The 22,739-nt window shown below is 39.6% G+C and overlaps 1 pseudogene; it reads left to right on the plus strand.

Annotated features, from left to right (window-relative positions):
- Positions 1–22,402: 22,402 nt before the first annotated feature.
- LOC112469707 lies at positions 22,403–22,521 on the plus strand (annotated as a pseudogene).
- The last annotated feature ends 218 nt before the right edge of the window (positions 22,522–22,739 follow it).

The following is a 22,739-nucleotide window of genomic DNA, read 5'->3' on the forward strand; positions in this document are numbered from 1 at the left end:
TTGTATATTTTAATTTGTAAACCATTTATCCTTTCCTTACAGATTATTTTTTGGGGTCAATACTAGTCTTTATTTATGTGCAAGGCTGCTTCACATTTTCTCAGTAATCGGTAAGTGGGAATGAGTATGTACAGTTTATGAATTTCCCATTGACTTAAGAGAGAAGTTGACCAGCTTATTTAAGAAGCAAAATAATCCTTGATTTAATGCATCTAGTATTATATTATTATTATTATAACCATCGGCACAATGTGGAAGAATTCTTTCATGGGCAAATAGTTAGCTAGAATTCCACAGGCCAAAAAAGTTGAAGGCAATAATTTACAAAAAGTAATCAATGATTAAACTTTTTCAGAAGCACAGCACATTTCTGTTTTAGAATTGGCCTTTGTGAAAAAGGCAAAAACTATTTTACAAGATTCCTCTATATCTATAGTCAGTAGCACTGTTGATCTGAAAAACCCAGAATTATTATTTTTAAGGGAAGCCACCAATTAACAACCTCAGTTGCATAAAAAACTGAGAAGCATTTGAAGAACTTTTTCTTTTTGTTTTGTTTTTAACCAGGTCTAAATTTTGGGGGGAGCATTCATTTTTCTTCGGTGATTATTTCACATTATAACCCCATCTGATGAAAGGCATATGGAAGAGAAGGAAGGTCATTCCTAATTGAACAACCGAGGACTCGTGAGGTTAATTACAGATATTAACGCTGCGGTTCTTCAGCTTCTTGCCCTCAAGAAGCCTCTAGCTTCCAAATGACCTGGCTCCAACAAAAAGACTCTCTTTAGCCCATTAACTAATTGATAAAAATGTGAGTGTTTAGAATGAGTCTAATTAAATCACCGAGCCTTACAATTACTGGTCCATTTGGTAGCTGTTGGGAGATGGGTAACCTCAGCTGGCATTGTAGGGGAATAAAAGATAAAAATAAAAGAGAGCTTAACCAAGATCATTTTGAAAGCTGTTCATTTGAGGACAAAGTACACATTTGCCTGAAATGTCTACATTTGCTACTTCAAATGCATTCCCTTTTTAGAGTGGCACAATCTCTGATAAAGGAAATAATGTCTTTTTTCTTATTCTTTAAGAGTGGGCATGCTCCACTTTGTCTAATAAAGTTACATGAGTGGCTGGGGAATTTTTCCTGCATTAGCATTAAGCTAAATTCCTTTAGAGCTTGGAACATTGAAGTTTGTCCATTGAGCTGTTGTTTAAGGTCCGGCAAATGTCTTGAATAATAGTCATTTAAAAAATTCAAAGTAGGCTCTGGGACATCTTACTTTGTCCTGAGTCTGTCCAACTTGCTGTTACTTCAGCAGTCTTGATCCATGGCCTTTCGTGAAGGCTGCGAGGCTGGAGCCTGCTTGGGTCCTGGGAGTGAGGACCACTGATTCAACAGTGGCGGGTCCAGCAGAGCATGTACAATAAACCAGCCACACAGCCCAGACGGTGACTTTTTGTCCCCAGTTGGAGACTTTCACAGGCTCCCTAGTGAGGGATAACACAAGGATAATATGATACTTCTCACTCAAGATTGTAAAGCAATCTATTCATCAAAGAGACAAGGAATTTCAAAAAAGGAAACAATTTCTAAAGATCTATTGAATGTTTTTCTCCATTTATTAAAAATAATCTATAGCTAAAAAGCTAATTTATCCTGATAAATCAGCTAATCTAGGCTGACATCAGATTCTATTGAAATAGGTAATGTAATGGAAGGAAAAGAAATTGGATGACAGTCCTCTGTTTTCTATACTGTCTTTGTAGTAGGTGATCATAAAAATAAAATTGTGGCTTCTTGAATGAGTGCTCCTGTACTTAATTTGGTGTTAGTGCCTTCCCTAATAGCTCTGAGAGAGGGCTGTTACTTTTGGAAGCATTCAGATAGTGACTAAACAAAAGTTATTGTCAAAGTTTCTGCGGATGATTATACATATCAGCATATGTCAATTCTCCCTAGGCACATTCATTGCCAGAGGCATTAATATTGATAAACAGGTGGCCCTTCCATATACTCTCCATTGATGCAAACCCAAGCAAAAAGTGTTAAAAGCATATTCTACTTTTTAATCATTTATGCCTAGTTTCCAAGAGGAAGTATTTCCTTTCTGATTAGCCTGTCATTCACCTCATGCTAATTAATGAGTGTAACAGAAATTTAGCAGACAGTTTGGTTGCAGGTGTATTCAGACCAAGGGAGATTTAATTACTTGCTAATTGCCTGGTGTCCGAGGTAACATAATATTATAGTTGCAAATGCTATGGTATTAATCCATCTTAAAGAAGTGTCCCGTGGCTCAGTCTCTATATTCAGAGACTCCTGGAGGACACAGTTGGCATTGCTACAAGTGCACTGAAGATGGGGGATTGTGTTTTTGTATTCTCAACTGCATACCCAGTGCCTGGCCTAGATCAGGACATATAGTAGACACTCAGTAAATATTTATTAAGTAAATGTGAATGAAAGTAAGTAAACTACAAATACAGTATGAATTATCTGAGCACAGAAAAGAAAGCCATGTCTTAAGACATTAAAAATAAAAGTACAGAAGAAAACTAACATTTATCTGAGCACTTTCTGCAGACCAAGAACTATTATTTACCTAACTTATCTCATTTTAGCTTCTCAGAGTGGTAACATAGTAATTAAGACTGTATTTTGGATGAGAAAATTCTGGATTCAAATCACCTCAGGATTCAAATTCTATCTCTTACTGGCTCTAGGTGCTTGGCCAGTTCATCTAAAAGCCTCAGTTTTACAGATGAGAATCTATTAAATGGAGGGTGTGGGAATAATGCTCAAGGAATAGTTGTAAGGGTTAAACAAGATATATAAAATGTCAAGCGTATGATAGTCAATAAAGCAGGTATTACTTTTTATTTATATACAGTGGTATATAAGGTAGACATTGGAAGTGTCATTTTACATAATAAATACTTGAGTCTCAGAAAGGTTAAATAATCTGCCCAAATTTCACAACTGACAAGGGGCAAACAAAGCAGCCTGACTCCAAATCCCACACTTTTTCCATTACATCAGACTACTTAAAGGATATTGGTTATCTAAGTAGATGTGGCTCGATAACACTGATTTGGCAGTGAATCAGCCCCTAAAATCAGTTCCTAAAAGTAAGCTTGGTGATTTTGGAACCTATACTAAATTTTGGAGTGCAGCATTTGGCATGGCAATAATGAATCTCTAATTGTGTTATGGATTGTGGTTTGCCAGAATTGAAATACTGCTTTCTGTTTCATCTTGATCCTGGGATGGACATATGGAGAGAATGGGTGGTAAACCATCAAGAAAGTGCTGCACAGTTACCTAAAGTCAAGTAGCCAAAAATTAGATCAACAAAAGGCAAAATGTAAAGATACGCCGAAAACCCAATTTCACAGCCTTGTATTAAATGAATAGCAGAATGTACCTTCTAAGAGGCCAGTTTGTCACTCCTCCTATGCAATGGAGTGGCTTCTTTGGCCAAAAGTTGTATAGCACTTTGGGCCCAACTTCAGGTCAGTCTTTTAAGTGTCTGTTACAAAGAAAGAGTTTACTTGTTAATCTGATTGGCCATATGCAGAACCTTCTGATACCATCTTTGATTAAGAAGTGCAATGACTCCTTTAGCTGTGATGATAAATGTTTGAGAGTGAAGACACCTGGATTTTTCTATATGCTATTTCTGTCCTTGGCTCCATGAACTGAAATTGACCACATTCATTTTTCCTTTCAGAGCTAACACTGCAAGGAAGTCAATTCTGTGATCTCTTTCACGTCTATGGCTGAAGCTCAGTTTCCATCCCCTGTATGAGCCACTTAGATCTGTTCCCTTGGCTACTGATTTTGTCTCCTTCCCTGCCAGGCATCACACCATTGGTTATAAGCAGGGCTGTGTTAGACCTTGTGAATGGTTGCAGGTGACATCATCCTGCGGGGAAATCATAATAAAGAACATGATGGTCCATTAGGTATAGCATTGTCCCCATCACCACAAAATGGTTCTTTTACCTTCCTCCTCCTAGTCCCCTTGTCCTTTCCTTCCTAGCAAAACCTGGTGCCACTCACTAACATTAATAGCCAATGCTTTACTCTCCCTGGGGACCTTTGCCTTCTAAGCTGTGTGGAGGAGACTGTCAGCTGTTCACCAAGAATCTGCTTCCTCTTCTCTCTGAGTACCCAGCTAGCCTCAGATTCCCTTGCCGTTATGTGTGACCGTGTGAATGAGTTCTAGACCATGCTCCTTCATGCTGTCCCCCATTTTGGCTGACTGGGATGGAGAATGATCAGGGGACTTTGAAAGTCATGTGTTGAAGATGGCAGAACCTCTGTCAGCCTGAGTCCCTGAGTGGCCATGTAGAACAGTGCTATCTCTGACCTAATACATGCCTGGAGTATTTCAGAAAAGAAAGAAATTTGCTGGCTATTTGTCACAGTGGCTAGTATTATCTTAACTAATATAATCTGGGTCTTTTTTTTTTTTTTAGGATAAAAGTCATGATCCAGTGCAAAAGGAATACCAGGTACAACTAAAAGGGCTAGGATTGTTTTTCATTCTGCCTTTTCGACCATAGAGGTGACTTTCCTCTCTATATGGATATCTGGATTTTGATGACATTTGGGAGCAATTAAAATGATGCTGTTCCCTCAGAACCTATTCGTTTGTGAGGTGGGCTTCATTCGTGGTAGGTCCCACCCCATGGAGCCTCTCAAACGTGAAGTCAAGCCACTGGTCTACAGGACACTGCTCCCCCTGGCGAGAGGAGCAAGGTGGGGTGGTTATAGAAAAGTTATTAAGCATCCTGATTTTTATGCCTTTGGAGTTTTTATCATCTAGACCAGGGGTCCCCAACCCTTTAGGCGCCAGGGACCGATGGTCTTACGAGAATCTAATGCCTGACAATCTGAGGTGGAGCTGAGGTGATGCTAGTGCTGGGGAGGGCTGCAAATACAGATGAAGCTTCACTTGCTTGTCCTCCTGCTGTGTGGGCCAGTTCCTAACAGGCCACGGACTGGGTTTGGGGACCCCTGATCTAGACTATAATCTAGTCATCTTTTTCTCTGTTTGGAAACCATAGATGAAGGCCACTCACATTATCCATCAGGAGAGAAATATTTTGCAGCAAGGTTCACTAGTCTGCTCCAACCTCTTGTCACCAATTAACCTTTTAGGGTGGGAGGGCTTGGTTTTAATTTTGTCAGAATCAATAAAATGCTCATCTTACCAATTCATGGTTGAGAAATTCACGTGCATCCATAAATTGCCTTGGAGGACAATGAACCAATGAATTTTGACTTGGAAAAATGGCATGCGGACATTTCCTGTTTGTAAAGACAGGTGTTTTAAGACTAGTAAATCTATTCTTACATTAGCTACTGTAAATTTCCGAATTTACACTCCATTCCCTGGAGGGGCAAATTCACGCATTTCCTTTTTCAGTCCTATGTAAGCTTCCTTCTCAGACTCTAGAATGCTGTCAAGGAACTCAAGTTTGGCGAGATTCGTATTTCTCACACTGACAGAGATTAGGCTTTCAGGCTTTATCCAAGGCAGGGAGAGAGCATCAGTGTGAAAGAAACAAAAAGCCAAAGGCAGCTGTTGGATCAGAATCTGAAAACCTAGCAAACGCCTCAGACTAGAGTAAATCATCACCAATAAGCACATTCTTTATTACAGCAAAATTGAGGAACATAATCTGAAACCAGAAATAGAAACATCAGGCAACCAGGAAGTATATGAAGATAATGATCAGCCCAACCCCCCAGCCATCGTCCGTGGGCCAAGGTGCACCATGTGTACTGTCTATTGATTATGATAGTAAAGGGGTTACAACTCGTCATGGGCATTTCGTATATTACTCAAATCCAACAGATGGAAAATTGGCAGGTCCTGTCAAATAGAAAATTTAACATCAACTCAAGTGCACTGATAAAATCATCATAAACCATTTTAGAATATCCCTCAACCACAAAGCCCAATGATTAAATCAAACACCTCTCAGCTCTCATGCAATGGTCATTTCATGGTGTGTAAAGTTTGAAATGGCCCCTCTGCTTCGCTTCAAGAGTAGTCCTAGTCTTTTCGTGAACTTGATGTAGTGTTTCTGCAGGAACCAGTGGTCTACTCTGGAACATTTGCATTACTCAAATGGTCCATGAGTTGGGAAAAATAAAAATAAAAAGAGGAAGCCTGCTGATTGGACTGTGACTTAATATTTGGTCCTTGTTCCCTCTTATACCAAACTTCCTGACTCGGAGCCAGTGATTAAAAGGATTGTGGAATCAAAATGCCTTTTTGTCATTAGGAGTTTTATTTTTTTAATTAAAGTAAATTAAAACAATGTTTAGAAATTCTTGAGGTAGTCATGAGCATTACAAAAATATGAGCCAAGAATGACTGCTCCTGGCACTTACTCTAAGTATGCTCAGTTCTCCCAAAAAGACCATTTTTAGTGGACATTTCTGCCCAGAGAAAAAGAACTTAATAAAAAAGCACAGTGAAGGTTACAATTTTACTTGCACTGGAAACTCAGAGACATCTGCGTGCATCTCTCTTTTGGAGTTGAGATGACCGTGGAGGAGTGTCTGACTTGGTTGGAAGGAAGACACATGCCCCGGGAAAAGACACATCGACTGGACACACAGGCCACTTTTTACAGCTACTATCCTCAGACTCCTACCCACAGTGGACTGAGCGGCACACAGTGTATCAAACATTACATAAAGGAACCTCTCTCATGTGTGGGTTTATCTTGGACACCATCTCATTACTATGATCATAACCTCTCAATCTCATCGTAAATAGCAGTCACTATTTATTAAGCACCTACTTTATGCCAAGCGCTGTATTTTATTGTACTTCACATATACAATTCCTAATCCTCACGCAAATCCTATGAAATAATCTTATTTATATTTTTACAGTGAGGAAAATGAGGCTCAGAAAGGTTACGTGATTTTCTCAAGGACACATAGATGGTAAGCAGCTAACGTCAGATTTGGGTCCAGGTCTGTCTAATTCCACTCTATGCCCTTAGCTGTGTATTTATACCTTCCCTGTCGTCTGTGGGAAGTTTCCAGGGCCAACCTATGTCACCAGAATATTTAGTCAAGGTGGAACCAAGTTTTCTCATGGATGATATTTTAGACCATTTTCATTTCTATGTATTCAGCTGGACCTGTGCCTTTCTCTCACCCCAAATTGCTTCCTGGAGTAACTTGAGTATTGGGGAGAATAGGAACTAAAAATTATATGCTGTGAACTTCTCCCAGGAGAAAACATCATGCTGATTTTATACAGGCCAAAAGCTCAGGTGTATTTTATGTGGATTTTCTCAATTGGTGACTTCAACCTTTTTGCATTTGGCACTTATTAGGGACTCTCCAGGGGCCTCCTGCTCTGTGGAACCTCCTCCCTCCAAGATATTACAATCTAGTCAGGAGGCAAAACAGACACACAAAGTAAGCAATTAGAGAACAGGGAAGTGTCAAATTGTGTGGAGCCACTGCTGGAAGTAAAATAATGTTGTTTGGAAAAGGAAATACTTTCCTAGGGTGTGTACGTATGTGTGTGTGTGTGTGTGTGTTGTTGAGGGGAGGAGGGTTATTAATGGGCTTATTTGAAGACATATTGAATTTAAGGAGATGAGGCTTTTTCCAGGCATAGACATCTGGAAAGAGCTAGTAATCCAGAATCAAAGCCCAATGAGTGGTCTGAACTGGGGAAGGAAGTTTCCAAGTTCTGTATAGGGATGATATGAAGGACACAAGAATAAATAAATTCTGGAAGGTTTAAATTTGGAAAGAAACAAGTAGAGGATTAAGGAACACCCACAGTCAGAGGGCTAGCAGGAGAAAGAAGCAGGGAAAGTCATATTACAGAAGCCAAAGGTGTGTTCATTGGAGAGAGAAGTCTGCAATGTCACCAGCCACAGAGAAGTCGAACGAGATGAGGAGGGAGAAAAGGCAAGGGGGGTTCTCTAGTGCAGAGGCCTAGATATGGTTCAGTGATTCTGAGTTCTGCATAGATAAGAAGGCTGGCCCTCTGGCAAATCTTGTAACTTCACAGCCTCAGCTTACCTCAGGTTACCTATGACTTAGATACACCTTACCTGGGAGCCAGAAGACTCTAAAGTAATTCATTTGTACAGATGTAAGGCACTAAGTGAAATGAACGAGTCTACTTATAAACAACATGTCTATACTGCATATTCGAATATGCTATGCACAGGTTTGCACCCACACGCCCAACTCCCAGACCCAGAATAAAATCATTTTCCAGGAGGCAGAGAGGAAGAGAGAGAGAGAGAGAGAGAGAATTTTTCAGGAATTTGAAATGTTCACAGGTAGTTCTGGGTGACACAAAGATTCTCAGAGGGGAACTAAGAAGTGACTGCCATGCTTCAAGGCTGGTCTTCCTCATGGGCAAGTGCAAGGCTAGTCCGCAAAGCACTCTTTAGTAATATCTATAATCACTGTGTAAGAGCTAAAATATTATTAATTAACCTACTAGAAATAATTAAGAGTTTATGAACCAAAATATTTTTAAAATTTTCATAAAATTATAGTTTACTCTGAAAAATAAAAGGGCTTTTAGGGTATGCTGCAGGCAAAGAATTTTCCAAAAACTAATGTATTAGAGTCTTAAAATGTTTTATTCAAATTGTCTCTTATGCTTTGGGACAGTAGAGCAAAGCTGATTCATACATGGGCCAGATGTGGCCCAGAGAGGTTGATAAGTCTTTCAAAGTAACACAGTCACAGTGGGCTTAGGATTCAACACATCCCGTTCTCCTCTAATTCTGGTACACACACCACCTTAATTACAATCCTGACAAACATACCTTATCCCGTGCCTGATCCCTTAACAAATATTTGCTTATATAATGAATAAGAGCCTCAAGTTGAAATGGGCCGACTGTGGAAATAAATATAAAACAGCTGTCAAAGCTGCTGGTATAGATTCCAATGGGTGGTCCATCTTCAGGGTATGTCCTCGAAACCTTAGGGAAAGGGTGTTTTGGAAGTACGAATGTGAAACACTCACATCTTCTCTCTCACTGCCAGAGAAGAACAAGAGCCAAGTTGTAGATTTAACTAATGAAAACATAGTCAGTTGTCAGCAAAGATTTGAAATGATGTCCTGGCTAGGAGCTGGGCCTGTGCCCTGACAGAGCATACACTGAAAACGGCCTCTGTGGTTTCAAAGGGGCTTTGCCCCAGCCAAGAGCATGCAGTGGGTGTCATGTAGTTGCTTTGAAAATTTTAAGTTTAATCTCCATCTTCTACTAGCAGTGACTTGATTGTACCTTACAGCTGTCTACCATAAATAATAGCAACTTGCTTAATATTACTGTTACCTCTATTTCTTTATTTTAAATTATAACTGACTACTTGTCTCGCTCATCTTCAAAATTGTTAATGAAGAGTTCTTAAGTTTAAGTAAAACAATCAGCAAGCATTTATTAACTGGAACCTGTGGGATATAAAAAAGAAAAAGATGTGAATTTGACCCTTTGGGAATGTATCATTTATTTGGAAAGATGAAATGTGTATACATACAAAATATACTTGACAGATAATGATTGGCTCAACTGGATCAGGAGCTAGGCTTTCTGGTTCTGGCTATAAATGTAATGGGAATTCAGAAAATGGTAGGACTAGCTAACAGTTATTGAGGTTTTATAATTTGTGAAGTTGTACGCTCAGTTAACTCCCAAAGGCACCCTATGAGGTAGGTGCTATTTTATTGAGGGGGAAATAGAATCTCCAGGAGGTTAAGTGATTGGCTGGTAAACAGCAGAGCCAGAATTTCAACCCAGGTCTCTTGATCTTCAGAATTCCATGCTCTTAACCAGTGCATGCTACTGGGTTTTCATTCAGGGATCCAGGATTCAATTATCCCACATTTGCCCTCCTCGCTTCCCATCGTTTGATTTCTGGATTAAGGTCAGAAATATTTTCCTCCCTGTGTGATTTGTTCCTGGCGGAGAGCAGTGGCAGGTTGAGAGTGGCTTAAAGAAACCTCAGGATACAGAGCTATGGTCTTGCCACCCTGCTTTTCAAAGCGGAAATTAAGCATCATATGATGTTTATCAGGACTATGATGAGACAGCTTTTAGAGGTGAGTGGATTTCTGCACCCTGATGAATCTGTGCTTCATTACCAGTGCTGAGAAGTACAGGATGGTTTGGAAGCAAAAGGAGAAAGAGAACACGGCAACCTAATTGGTCACTGCCATGAATCTATACTCAGGGGACAGATAGCACGACCAGAGGTAATAGCTTACACACGTATTCTTGAGCTGTGCAATAGATGGAAAAGGGTCCCAGATGGATTGGGCAGGGGCTTAGTTCCGGGATTATGATGAGACAGTGGGTAATTATTGAGTGGCAGGGCCTCAGCCCTGATTAGTATCTGCAAGCTTGTTCCCCTCCTTCAGAGGAAAGCATTGATAAAGATAAACCATGCTGCTCCATGTCCTTCCTGCCGCACAAAACAACACATTTCAATCTAACAGGATCAGGTCTCAACTTTGATCACAATCTGTTACCTAGATGTCTTTGCAAATTAATCAGTCCTGCTTGTTTAGCTCCAGTCAGTTTGTACTGCTAAATTAATAAATGTACCAGGAGCAACAGAACACATAATTAAATTCTACAGTTTAATCTCCATGTAATAATTTTGACCTTAGTCTGGGTCTTCCATTCCAGCCAGTAGAATGTAGAACAAGCACTACCTTTCCCAGTGGTTCATGCTGATAACCTACGGGTAGACTACATGGCTCTGAAAAATCAGAGAAATCCTGGTATAAAAACGCAAAAAAAAAAGAAAAAATTAAAAAAATAAAAAAGCATGTGCTGGACTTTAAGGTAGAAAAGGCAGGTGAACTAAGCAGGTGGGATTTGGGGCTGTCTTAAAAATAGAAAGCACTCTTTGGCAGAATTACAAAAACTTTCTTGTTTCGAAAACAAAGGATATATGCTTGTCAAACTCCATGCCCTAGGAGATGGAAACACAGCACCCCACTCACAGGTGGGGAGCTCTTCTGCAGAGAACTTGGAACCTTAACCTGGGCTCTTTCCTAATAGTCTGATGTAATGTGTTTGCTTTACTTGAAGGTCATCCAATTGATAACCTGGCTTGTGGGCTTTGGCAGTGAGGCAGATTTGAAGCTCTTACAACATCCCGGGCCTGAGTTTTCCCATAGGTTTTACAGTTTTTGTAGATTTTTTTCATTGGGTGGCATTAGAATGCTGAAAATGTTTTCCATTTATTTTGTGAAGACTCATGTATACTTTTAAAAGCTAGTCATTTTAGTGTTAGTAGAACATATGTAGAGAAAATTACTTGATACTCAGCTGAGGCAAATCGTGCATTTGATTTGGGTTCAAAGTCTTGAGCGGCATTTTGTTGTTATTTAAAGTTGATCACACTGGCACTGCTTCCTTGATTTCCAGAGGCAATAGACTCAGGGAAAGACGGTATCAGTTTTAAGAATACTGAGCTGGGAACTGGGAAATGTGGATTCATGACTGAATTCTGCCACTAATTGATGACCTCGGCAAGGGCGCTTGACCTCTGTGGGTCTCAGTTTTCTCATCTGAAAAATAAGGGGGTTGGACTAGATAATCTCTCATAGACCAAAATTCTACGTGTCTGTGATTCCGCTCACACTAAGTCAAATGGGAATTAAGGCAATTATGAGGATAATACAAACCAAAGGGAACTCTTTTTTTCCCTCTCCATGACTGGGGTATTTCAGGCAAAACTGGTTGTTGAATTTAGTTTTTAACCTGAATTATATAGATAATTGCCTTAGTTATGCCACTGAATTGTGTGTCTGTCAGCATAGGCTTGATGGTTCTACCAGATAACCAATGATTAAAGTATTTGGTTAAATATTCAGCAGTGTGGAATTTTCATTCAGCTCTACTAAACAAGGGGGTCGGGGGAACATGTGTATCAGGGGAGGAAGGCCAGGGGTAGAGGAGAGATTATGCATAATTTAAAAGTGTGTAATATTTGGGTCACTGATATTTTACCTAAAATGAACTGATTTCATTTAAAAAATAAGTTGGTTTTGTCACAAAAGATCACCAACACAAATTAAACGTGAGGAATGTGACTGTGGAGTAAGATGTTAAAATACAAATGGTTTCTGGAAAAAAAATGAGGAAGTCTTAAAGGAAAGGTTTTAACCTGAAATTAATTCAAGTATTATTTACTTAAATACTCTGACATGCATTTGTGTAAATACACCTTCTATTTTTATAAGAATGACTTTATTTTGGCACTCTGAATTATAGATTAGAAATGTCTGGTGGAGGGAGGAAGGACTAGTTTATACACTTTCTGATTTTCCTCTAAAAAAGGTTGAGGGATTAAAACAATTAACTTCATTTTAAAAATAACAAAATAACAAAAAAATAACAAAATAGCTCGTTGCTACTTATACAAAATGATTCATATTGTGGTTCCCCTTTAAGCCTTTCTTAAAAGCACCATCAATATTATTTAATATGTGAAATTCCCTTAGGAAAATCTATTAAAGTGTCCGTATGTCACCCTTGTGAATAACAAATGAATTAATTATGACTGGTGCAATTACAAGGAATAGTTAATGAAGCCATAATGACCAGACTCTGGTGGTTAATTTTCAAAGCACAGTGAGAGGGAAATGTGGCAAAAGGTCCCCAAAGAAAACAATAAGCTTTGTGTACTCACCTTGGAGTCATGGTCTCTGAGTGCGCCATGAAATAGGGCTTGTGGAGAATACTTACTGTTCAAATCCAGCTCCTCCTCTGGTCTCTAACTAGCTTGCATGGGTTCAGACGTACTGGCAGCAGCTCAACCAAACCAGCAGCACCGATTACTCAATTCCAGTTGTCCAGAGTTTCCAGGCACGTTAGTGTCTTACATTAAGGACATAGCCAGAGGGAAAGATGGTGGTGGTAGAGGGGAGGTTTCAAGGACAATACGGTTTTTATTGAATCTGTTCATTTACATTTCACCTTTTCTAGGAACAATTTAGGAAAGTTTACAAAAAATACATGGACTTAAGCAAGATAAATGAAATATAGGTGGGACAAGTGAGACTGAGTAAGGAGGGAGGTTGATGCACAAATTGCAGGCCTCACGTGAACTTCTTACTTTCTCAGTTTGGGTCAGTTTTCTCATCTGAAAAATAAGGGGGTGGACTAGATCATCTCCGAGAGACTGAAATTCTATGTGTCTATGATTCAGTTACATTTCTTAGTTCTGAAAAGCAGTTTTGACAGGGAAAAGCAGTTCTGACTGTTCATTTTCTAGTGGTCAGGTTGAAAAGGGAAAGGCAATTGGTTATTGAAGGAGAAAAGCAAACCAGTAACTTAGGAGAAATACTGGTACTCCTAATACTGAAACCAGAGAGCCAGTTCTGTGAGGAAATAGCACCGTGGCAAAATTACAACCTTGTATCTGGCTATCCGCCTAGAAATCCACCGTCTTAAATGCACACATGCACACACATGCACACACAGAAACACACGCCAGGCTATGAAAAATCTGTTTTTAAGTTTGGGGATGCAAAACCATATTGCTATGTTATTAGATATTAAGAGGGCTATTTGTAAGTTTTAAAAAATATTTTTAGGTCGGGAAGCTTGAGTCTCTAAAATAATGAGGTAACTCCGTGCTAGGTCCACTGTGTGCTCACGCCAAGCCTCTCTTCTGAGGTCACACTCTTCCTGATAGGAGCAAGGACTGGACGGCAGTCAAGGGAAGGGAAGGTTGTGATAGTGAGTTCGCCATGCAGAAACCTAGAAGATCAGGTTCTAATGCCACCACCCCCTTTCACCTCCATGAATGAATTTATTCACCTCTGTGGATGGGAATTAGCTAATATCTGTCAAAATAACAACTAACAGGATCCAAAATACACAGAGGACTAAGTACTTACTAGGTAGGGTATTTTGATAGTGGTTTATCTACGTAATCTACATTCACATTTTTTCTTCCAAGTTTTAAATCCATGTCAAGGTCAATCCTAGCTGTCCATCTCTGATTGGCTCACCATTTTTGAATGTCAAGAAGTATTCTAGTAGGAAGCTCTGTTCCAAGATATTTTTGAGTACTGCCTCAAAGGAGAAGGTTCTTATGCATTCTGTCTTATGCAAATGTTGATGACCTACTGTGTGCCAATCACTTCACTGTGTGCTGTGGATGTAATGATAAACTCTCTAAATACCTAACCTTGCAAAACCTAAGATAGTAGACAGTAAACAGACACTCCTAAGTAAGTGTAGCGTGCTCTACATCAAAGTTGGTAAGGGGCTAGAGAAGTCCAAGGGAAGGGCACCTAGTCTTGGCTGGGGCTGAGCGGGCTGTTCAGAGAGGGCTTCCTGGAGGAAGCTGACTTTTAAGCTGTGATCTAAAGAGTGAGGAAAAGGCAAAGGACATGTGTAGAAAGTGTGCTTTAGGTATAGGAAACAGCAAGGGCAAAATCCCTGAGTTTATATAATGATGATAGCTCACGTGTATTAAGTTTATATAATGATGATTGCTCACTTTTTGCATGGCACAATTCTAAACAATATATATATTTTTCTCTTTATAATGACTCTATTAAACATAGTATCCTCATTTTATAAATACGAGAACTGAGCCACAGAAAGTTTAAGAAGCTTGCCCATGGTCATTGAGCCAGTAATTGGAGAAGCTAGGATTTAGGTCCTAGGCAGTCTATTCCAGAGCCACCATATTTAACGATAAAAGCTACACTGCATTCTCAGGATGCTTTAGGGGAGTTGAAGTAGCCTGGCATGATTGAAGAGTGGCAGAGTGGGGACAGTTGATGATGCAGAGCGTAGCAGAGGTCCAATCATGAATGTTATTCTATAAGTGGTGCTCCTTTACCCTGTGAGCCCCCTAAAATAAACTCCGAACATAGAAAGATGAGGAAGGATATGTGGCTTTGAATATCTTTTGAAGGAGCTGAATTTTTTTAATCCCTTTTTCAACTTTTCTGCACTAAATAGAGGAAAGAGTAACTTGATATAAATTAAAATATAACTTACTGGACTTTGATAAAGTAAAATATGATAATGTAATAATGACAATGATCATAATAGCAGCAGTAGTAACCAGTTGACATCGACCGTGGTGGCCTTGCAGACTTTTTTCATCTTAAGGGGTAGAATATTGTAAACTTTCATTTGTGACCCCAGTAAGTTGGACATCAATCCATAAGGCCTCTCAAAAATTGTTTGTTGCCAAGACCATAGATAGGAAACTGTCCTTATTACTTTGAGGGAGGTCTGGTGTCCCACACAGGAGGATAAAAACAGCAACCCTTGCTCCCCAGCAACTCTGAGCACCTCCATCTGATCATCTGATCTCATTTCATAAAAATAATGAGAGTACAATAAAGCTGAAAAAATAATAAGGGTATTTTTTCATCATGCCTTAGAAATGAGCATGAAGAGGGGAGAGGATCTAATATAAGATGTAATGAGAAATGTAATGGATGAATTTGAATACTGTGAGAAAGAATAAATATGCTCAATTAACTTTTGCACTTCTCTAAGAAGAAGGGAACTGTATTTTAAAGAAAGAAGTAAAAATCCAGGTTATTTAACCCTCCTTTTGGGGGTCTCACTCTGCCTTTTAGAAAATGGGACTAATGTCTTATCTGTACAAGGAGCTGGATTTTTTGAGGTCCCCATCTATGAGATCTATGAGCCAGTCAGCTTTTATTTCATGCTCATCATTTGGAGAGCACTAATGCTTCAGGCAAAGAGCTGGTTTTAAAAGATGCAGCCTTGTTGTCACATATAATTAAGTTACGGAGACAAAGCAAGGAGCTAAAATGATGACAAAGATGGAAGCTACCATTTTATGGTGAGCTCACTGTACACCAGGCATTGTACCAAGCTTTCCACATGAGTGATCTCACTTCAACTGCACAACTCTTCTATGCGTCAGGACTATCACATTTTATAGATGAGGGATTGAGGTCAGAGAGGTCAAGTAATTGGCTTGTGGTTATGAAGCTAGTAAGTGTGCACTGGGATCTGAACCTAGTCTAACTTATTCTAAGGGTCATATATTTAGCCACAGGAAACAGAGCTCAAAATAAACATGTACTATGGGGCTACTTAATAAAGTATAAACTAAATTCATGAAAGTCAGATAGAGAATGAAGAGGGTGACCCATTGAAATGGTTTCAAAGAAGAGAGAAATGTGAAAGTAAACTTTATTTCTGTTTTAAATATAGTATCTTTGGGTATTTGGTTATCATCTATTAGATCAAATATTAAGATCTGGTTTTAGAGATGTAGTTCCAATTCCAGGCACCTTAAATTCATCACTAGGTCTATCTAATTTTTATTTTTCTTAAAGAATTAAGAAATTAAAGAGAACATTATTTTATTGAAAGATGTCATTTAACCAATTTTAAACTCCTGTGTCAATCCTGTACCTGAACCCACTTAAAAAAAATGTAGTACAATATCTCTTTGCATTAAAGTTATAAAAGTTGTGAATATAGCACATTACAGCAAGTAGACCAAGCAAGTCTTGGTGACTGAGAGGGAAAGTCTTTAGAATGTACAACTGACAATATAAGACATGTATTATTTATTTATTTATTTAGAATAAGCTAATTGCACAGAATGCAAAACTCAGAAGGTATCAAAAAGGTATATAGAGAAGTATCACTTCTACCCTTGTTTCTGAGCCACTCTGTTCGGTTCACCAAAGGCAAACAATGTTAATTGTTGTTTGCTTATCACTCCAGAGACATTTTATATCTATTCAAACTATTTGTATGTGTTTGTGCAATCCATCATCTCATTTAAAAAATGTGGTAGCTTACTGCACACACTGTTCTCCCTTTGTTTTGCTAACCTAGCAATATATCTGGCAGATCAATTAATATTGGTGCATAACGAGCTTCCTTATTTTTTTATGACTGCACCAATAATTCATGTAACTACTCTCCTGTTGATATATAGAAGTGATTCTGTACATGAACTAGTATTTCCCTAGAAAATGGATAGCCGAAATTGCTTTCCACAGAAATGGCACTAATTTAAGTGCCCCCAGCAATCTATGGCAGCGCCTATCTCCCCAATGTCTCACCAATACGGCACTGTATAGTTTTTGATCTTGTGCTATCTGATAGGTGAAAACATAATGTTGAGCCAGAGACGACAATTTACATTGATTTTACTCTTTTTGGTGTCTCTTGTGAGGCAAAGCACATAGTCAGGAATGGCTGATTTCATGCTTTTTGAAGGATTACTGAATGGTGTAGGCACACAAACATGGTCTGAATTGTCAGGCCCTAAAAAAGAGAAAATAACCAAAGCAAAACTCATCATTCACTGAATGAAATGTACAAATCAACCGCAGAGAAAGTACTTTGCAAAAGGTGAGGTCTTGAGTTCCTTTCGCTTGCTATTTAGAGTTTTCTAGATTGGGGAAAAGCCCTTCGAAGACTGGAGATTCCATCGGGAGATGCCTGAGAATTAGCTGCCAGGCGGCCCCCCTTAGAGAAACCTTTGACAAATTTCTGCTTGGAAGATCCTGGGAAAAGACCTCACTTTCCTTCAAAAGGGTCTCAGGATCACTTTAAAGTCAGCAGTAAATCCCAATTGCTCCTAATTAGGCCTCTGTTTTGTTAATTGCTCTGGGATCTCCCTGGGAGAGCGTGGAAAGCCCTGGACCTGCAGTGGTTTGGCTCTAAGTGTGTGCGATGGCCCGTTGAGAGCAGGACCCTCGTAGCCCTAAGAAGCCTGACTCAGAGCTGCCCTGTGATGCCTTGAGTGCTGAGGTAGGGAGCCAGCTGGGCCTGGGGACAATAAATGTAAGAGCAGCATGCCCTGCTGTCTCCTTCCTTAAAAAAAATCTGGGATAGGTTGACTTTTAAACACAGCACTGTGAAATAGTCTTTTGCAAAGCCTGCTTTAGCTTATTGGGCTTTAACACAAGTATCTGAAAAGATACAATATACCCAACCTTTAAGAAAAGTCTAAATATGACCTTTACCACCTCCCCTTTTATCCTTACTGCCATCTGATTTCTAACAAAGTTACTGCTCTGTCATTGTCAAAGTACAATCTTATAGCAATTTGGAGGGCACGTCAGAGTTTCTAGACATTTTCATATAAGTTAATACACATCAGCACATTCGCTCCTACCCCTGGTAGGCAGAGCTGGTGTTGCTATTAGTTCCATTCTATCCCAGAAGACCCCAAAGCTCAGGGAGATGAGGGGACTTGCCCAAGGGATACACAAAAAGTCAGAGCTAAAACCGAAACCCATTTTATTGTTAGTTTCTTAATACTAAAAATAGTTATTTAACATCATGTGTCAGCACCAGTTAAGATACTGATGTTACAGCATTGACCAAAACATAAAGTCCCTGCTGTCATGGAGCTGACATTCTAATGGGTGAGATAAACAATAAACAAAATATATACGTCAGACGGTGGTTTATCATGCAATTTAAATTTTCTAAACCCTTTCCCTTCTGAGTGTGAAAAGGGTTTTTTTTGTTGTTGTTTGTTTGTTTGTTTGTTTTTACAATTACTCTAGGACAACAGGTGTAAAGTAGGACTGTCCTGAGCAAAAGTGGACATCTGGTCACCCTAGCTATGAAGAAAAATAAAGCTACTAAGGCCATAGAGGATGGTGACATATAAGCAAAAACTAGGGTACTTGGATTCTTGATCTGAATTGTCCTTGGAATTCCCATGTTACCTTTGGTTAGTCATTTCCTTTTCTCTAGGTCGTTTTTCCCCAACCATGAAACAGTTATCAGCAAATCTGCCACCCGTCTCATTTGGGGGGAAAGCACATTGTCTCTATAGAGGAATGATCCACTGTGTAGAAATCTGGGTTCCAGTCCTGTCTCTTCTAGAAAGTAGCTATATGTCCTTGGGGAATTTATCCCTGTGGCTGAGTTGCATTCTTTCCACCCTTCACCCTTTCATTTAACATTAACTGAGCAACTACTATGTGCTCTCAACAGAAATATATTTCCTCATATTTTTAGGATGAGAATAATAATACCTCCCCTGCCTGCCTTGTTCGTTTACTAGGGGTATAAATCACAGTTTTTAATGTTGAAGGATCATGCAAGATATTTGGTCCAGTTTGGACTTTTTCGGAGTGGGGAGCAGGAGAGTGGGAGGGTAGGATGGGGAGGAGTTAAAATAGTATTCCTTGAATGTTACAAATGAGGTCAAAGGCCCAGAGTTATACAGCCCACGGGTGAGAAGTCACATACCTTTGATTGGCAGCACTAAGCTTTGCCAGCTATTCTAAAATCAGATGTAGTTGGGAGAATGCTTCCATGAGTGAGAACATCAATTAAATATCGTTATTTGTTATTATTCCTTTCTCCCAGAGCTTAGGGTTTCCTTTCTCTTTCCAAGTTGGAAAAGACTGATACAGTCATGAATCCTTAAATGTAAAAATCTCTAACAATTGGAAAAGATGTTTTGCCTCCCCACTGGCTGCCTCTCTTTTAAAACATGAAAATCACCAAATTCCATCTTCTGATATATCTTCACTAAATTCCAAAGGCACCTGCATTACCACAAAGTCAATGTCAAAGCAAGAAGGCATTTTTACAGCAGGAAAGGGCTACATGCAAATGAACTGTAGGACAAGGAGGTGAGTCCTCCAATGTGCACATGGTCTGCTCTTCAGGCTGAGGGCAAGCTTGCTGACCCAACCTTCCCCCAAGGTCCTATTTACCCAACAGGTTGATATTTTTCTCAGTTATTGGGAGGTGATAATGTGTTCCACATATGAAATTCATCTCATTTGTGTTTGGCCTCCTTTGCCATCCTAAGGGTTGTGAGGGGCACCATTTTAAAATTAATTTGCTGGGTGTTCTGTCTATCTGTTAGAAACAGGAGGAACCAAGCCTGGTCTGAGTATTTATCAGACACATGCCGCCCATCTGCCAGAGCTAGGTCGAGGAGGATTTGCCGTTAATCCTTCAGACCCATCTGTAGGGGGTTCAAAATGCTGACCAGGAAGCTAGACAAGATGAGGTTTATTTAATTAGAAAAACGGCTCTGGAGGTTACTGGAAATCACTCTGAAGAAGGAAGGGCTTTTGAGCACGTCACTCCTGCAGGGGTGGGAGTGGGCTGAAAGTAAGGAGAATGCAGAGATTGTTTCGTGTTGGGGCTGGGGTGGTTTGTTTTGATTTTAAAGTGGTGTGGCCTGGGCAGGGGAGAAAGCTCCCTTCCTGGTAATGCACGAGCCAGAACCAGCTTCAGCTTGGACGATTCCAAAGGAAATTCAGGTGTGGGATGCAATGCTGAGCCACAGAAGACCAGCATTTGGTTTGCAAGTTTGGATACAAACTAAAAATGACTAAGGAGATTGATGAGGCCAGGGCAGGACTAGGTGGACAGCTGAATTCCTGGCACTTATGCTAACCCACTGGAGGCTGAAAGCAGCTTGGGGCAAAAACCGTTGCCTACACTTTAGTCCTCAAAATTCACTAGAAGATTCCTGTAACTGGGGCTGATTACCATTTGAGATTCATTTTTGAGGAAAGGGAAACAACAAAATTGCATTTAAAATTTCCCCAATGGTAAAAATGACATCCGTTCAAAACAAAATAACCAGCAATTGCACATTTCCTTTTTAGTATGAAAATATTATTAGCATAATTGGTTTCTGCAGGGCTGCCATTTGGGACAACTGGGCAGGGGAAATTGTGTGCCTTCCCCCAGCTTCTGATTGTTATTTCATGGCAATGTAAAACATGACAATTTTCATAGAAGTGGGTCGAGATAAACGGCTCCCTTTCTGCCCAGGGTTTTTTGAAATGGTGTCCCTGTTGCTATCCAGATTCCTGGACACTGGCCTCCCAGGGATCACATTTTTGAGGCCGAATTACTTTTAGAGTTATCATCCAGGGACCAGGGACCACAGGCTCACCTGGGAGTAGGTGTCCAATAAAAGCAATTGTTTGCTAGAAAGAATAAAACATTTATTTTGGTAATTGTTAACCATTCAGAGGAGCCTGCAGCTCTGGCGTGCTCTCCACACACAGTCTGCTTCTCCCTCACACGGGGGCATATGTGGTTTGACCAGCAGGGTTGCCAAAGGGCGTCAATCTTTCCAATGCATCCTCTACCTAAAATTTCCCAGGAATCCTTTCTTCTTTCACTTTGGAAAAGCTGGCTGATAAGAAATGCCAGGCATCTTGGGAAGGTTAGGAGGCAAACTCCCCTCAGCTGTCCAAACTCAACATCGAGATGTCCAGAGCATTACTGAGAGAGAGAGCCGAGAGCCGAGTAACATCCACTGGAGGAAGAGTTTCTTGTAAACAGAGTTCTCGGGTGCACACTGCACCCACGGCATCTCAGCATTTTGAGAGGGTGGACTAACCAGTCATTTCAGTGGAAAAATAGCCAATCGAATTTCCAGGGTCATCTAGAACACAAGGCCAGGTAATTTTTTACATTTCCCATTTCCTGCCATCCAACTGGTTACATAAGAATGTTAAACAAACAAACAAACAAACAAACAAAAGGCAGCAAAACCCAAAGGCTCTTCTGGTTGTTGAAAATAATATTTCATTCTGCTGCAAAAGAGACATTCACTCCTTAGTAGCAGCCTCCTGTTTTCCCTAGTGAAATAAACTTCATTTAAAAAAAAATTTATTTATTTAAATTAGTTTCAAGTATACAGTACATTGGTTAGACATCTATATAGTTCATAAAATGATCTCCCCAATTGCTCCCTCCCTCCCTTGGCCCTCCACCTAAGCCATCATATTAATGCTGACTGCATTCCCCATCCCCATGACCAACTATCAACTCCTAATTTGTACTTTTTTAACACTTCGCCCCATTCTCCCAGCCCCCCTCCCCTCTATAAAGGGATGCTATATTGGTGAATTAAAAAAAAAGTTTCGTCCCTAATTGTTGATGATTTATTTTATCTTTTAAGTAAGAGCACCAATTCCCTTTGAATAGCTGGTTTCAAGAAACATAATATTCAACATCAGTGAATGCATGTTCGGAAATATTGTGGCTTAAACTTAATTTTTTTAGATTATCTATTTCCTTTATCAAGTTGAACAAAGCAACACTTGAATGTGTAAAACATTTAGTGTGGACAATTCCTTGCAGTGGTAAAGACTGTGAAAGATGGATTATATATTTTTTTCAACTGGAAATATTTTTACTAATTTTTTTCTGCATAAATTTTTATCAAATACTGGATGATTCTATGCATTTCTATTTTCTGGAGTTGTTTTAAAGTTTCTCTGTGATTATAACTGAGTTGATGATATCACCAGTAAGCTGAGAAATATCAACTCAGGCACTTGTCTGGGTGCTGGCTTTAAAGATCACTAAATGATGCTCTTTTTAAAATAACAAATGAGTCTCTGGCCATGCCACCATGAACATGCCTGATCTCGTCTGATCTCAGGAGCTAAGCAGGGTCGGGCCTGCTTAGTACTTGGATGGGAGGCCACCTAGGAATACCAGGTGCTGTAGGCGTAAAAATTAAATAAATAAAATAAAATAACAAATGAATCAAAAACCTTGCAAAGTCACAAAAATCACCATCTTGCCATTAGAGAATGCTGTCTCTGAGGCGAATTCTATTTTCGTTCCCAGATTTGCAGGACTTTACACTGAATTCTCTATACCTTATGAAAACCTAGGGCTTAAGGCCGACACATTCTAATGAGCCTAGAGAAAATATGGTCTTCGAC

This window comes from Pteropus alecto, unplaced genomic scaffold (genome assembly GCF_000325575.1).
Source record: "Pteropus alecto unplaced genomic scaffold, ASM32557v1 scaffold86, whole genome shotgun sequence".
Taxonomy (NCBI): domain Eukaryota; kingdom Metazoa; phylum Chordata; class Mammalia; order Chiroptera; family Pteropodidae; genus Pteropus; species Pteropus alecto.